We start from the raw sequence: 2,825 nt of genomic DNA, 5'->3' as shown, positions 1-2,825 counted from the left end.
TTTTACATTAAGAAGGTTCGTGATCTGCACTCTTGTGGGAGGAGAGGCTGGACTCTGCCCTTCTGAGCTGGGAATTTCTGGTTAGAGGCTTATAGTGCCTGCATATTTGAACTGTTTCTTACTAAACTGGTACACCTTGTTAGCTGTAGCATAGACTAGATCGAGGCCTGCCAAATCTAGCTTTGTTTGTATAACTTGAGCACTAATCCAGGCATTCTTTAAAGTATTCAATTGTATTAATTACTGCTTGGTAGTAACTTGATTAAAGTGTAGCTATCATTCTAAGTCTTTTGGATTAAGCACTTGGGCTCAGACCAGTTGTTTTACATTAGAAAGGTTTGTGGCCTGCACTGTGGTGGCAGGACAGGTAGCTTACATCCTTCTAAGTTGGGAACTGCTGATTGAGGGCTCAGTGTCTGTTATTCTAAAAGTGTATTAGTTCTGGTTTAAGCACTTGGGCTTCAGGCCAGTTATTTTACATTAAGAAGGTTCGTGGTCTGCACTCTTGTGGGAGAAGAGGCTGGACTCTGCCCTTCTGAGCTGGGAATTTCTGGTTAAAGGCTTATAGTGCCTGCATATTTGAACTGTTTCTTACTGGAATTGGTACACCTTGTTTGCTATAGCATAGACTAGATCCAGGCCTGCTGAATCTAGCTTTGTTTGTATGCTTGTTTGCTTGTTATTTCCTTGAAATGCTAATTCCACCTAAAACATGGCTTTCAGCTCTTCTGTGTATCCCTAGTGATATCTGCATTGCTTACTGTACTTATTTCCTTGTTTCACTTGAAATAAAGTTAATGTTTGTCATTTTTGCATTTAAGTTACCTGTAACACATTGCATTTAAGTTACCTGGCACTTGCTCACTAAAGCAATTATATAAGTCAGCACTAAAAAATTAAAAGCACTACACCCTCACAAACTCCCCTTGAGTAACGTGTTTCCCATTGGCCCTTTTTTTCAATTATAAAGGAATTCCCAATACTATTCTAGCATGTCCAAAAGTCAGTTGTCAATCTCCTCTCCAGTCCAGCTGGTGAATCTGGGAATCTTGGGGCAATGTTACAACTGTCTCATGTACACAAACAACCCTCTCCTCCTCTCAACAAATTCCAACACATGTGAGAGATGCAACCATATAGCCAAACTGGAGGCTAAGCTCTCTCAACTCAGTACTGGAGAAACCTGTCAGGAGGAGAAGGAAACCACACTCACTACAATTCCAGTCTCACATAGACCTACCACGACAGCAAACCAAACACATAAACACACAAAAACATACTTGGAGGCTCTAAATAAAAATCTGCCTAAGCTGCAGAGACCTCCAAAGCAGACACCCAAGCAACCGCTATCCCAAGACAAAACACATGCAACACATAGCTCACAAAGCCAGTGTGCCGAACAGTCACAGCCCTTAAGGCTAAACAACACACCTGATAAACTTGTAATAGGTGACTCTATCATCAGGCACACTGACATCCCGCTCACCAGGCTGAACAAGGAGAAGGTCACGGTGAGCTGCCTGTCGGGCGCTAGGATCCACCACATAACACAAGCACTCAGGTCACTCCAAGGCAAGTACAAATATGACTCAGTCATTGTCCATGCTGGTGTGAATGACCTGAAATGTACCTCCCTGGACTACATGAAAAGAGACATAGAGGAGCTCTCTGAACATGTGGCCCAGGCCGGTATGACCCTGACCTTGAGTAGCATCTTACTCTCACCAAGAATGATGCCACAATATGAAGACAAGATGATCAATTTCAACAATTGGCTTAAGTATTGGTGTCATTCAAAGGGGATCCAATGCCTGTCAGCCTGGGATGACATGTTCGACAGGCCACGATGCTTCGCTAGGGATGGCTTGCACCTGACACCCCTGGGCTTTCGGATATTGGCAAAGGCTCTTGCTACCCCCATAGTGCCTTTTTTAGGCAAGGCTCAAAAGACAAACCCACCTCCATAGCTATCACAAGGGATAAGAAACTAAGAGTAATGTTACTCAACGCCAGAAGTCTAAACCCCAAGATGCATGCACTCGAAACTCTCCTTAGCATGGAGAACATCGATATCTGTGCAGTAACCGAAACCTGGTTAAGACTCCCGAGAGCACCCCAGCACTACCAGGTTATACCTCATACCATGCTTTTCGGCCCCAAAACTTGGAACGAACCAGAAAAGGAGGGGGAGTATCAATATTCATCAAAGATACCCACAGTGTAGTGGTGTAGTGTAGTGGTTATCACGTCTGCTTTACACGCAGAAGGTCCTGGGTTCGATCCCCAGTGGAACCATTATGTCAGTGCAAGATAAGAAGATTAGGGTAGGCATGATAAGGAATAACAGATTCGATTCCAGGAACTAAATCCATGGTTTGAGATACCTTTTATGGCAGTCATGGCCTAGTGGTAGGTCATACAGACTAATGTTACCAAGGTCCTGGGTTTGAGACTGGCAGTGGGAATTTATTTTGGGTTGGGAGGGTGGCCTAATGGTTAAGGTGTTTGCCTTACAAACACATGATACAGGGTTTGAATCTCACAGGGGATAACTGGCTAGGCTTAAAATGGCTCACAAGAGCAGTTAACCTAGTACTAACCTATGAACCTATGAACCTATGAACACCTCCAGGTTGGTGGCACAGCATGAAGCATCAGAGACTATCCATGTGCAACTAACAGTGGGTAAAACTGCCTTCCAGTTTATAGCCTGCTACAGACCACCCTCCCAAACCCAGGAACCCCACTCGGCCTTCCTGAGAACACTGGAAAATATGAAGGTCTCTCCAAACACCATTATATTGGGCGACTTCAACTACCCAAAC

At 44.2% G+C, this 2,825-nt stretch overlaps 1 non-coding gene across 1 annotated transcript; it reads left to right on the top strand.

The window, feature by feature from the left end:
• The first annotated feature begins 2,225 nt into the window (after window positions 1-2,225).
• TRNAV-UAC lies at window positions 2,226-2,295 on the top strand. The gene has a single exon. It is a non-coding gene; the product is annotated as a tRNA-Val (tRNA).
• The last annotated feature ends 530 nt before the right edge of the window (window positions 2,296-2,825 follow it).

The sequence above is a fragment of the Protopterus annectens genome, chromosome 9.part0, assembly GCF_019279795.1.
Source record: "Protopterus annectens isolate FY-2018-M chromosome 9.part0, PAN1.0, whole genome shotgun sequence".
Lineage (NCBI taxonomy): Eukaryota > Metazoa > Chordata > Ceratodontiformes > Protopteridae > Protopterus > Protopterus annectens.
The sequence above is the reverse complement of the archived record's forward strand: the minus strand, read 5'-3'. Positions and strand labels throughout refer to the sequence as shown.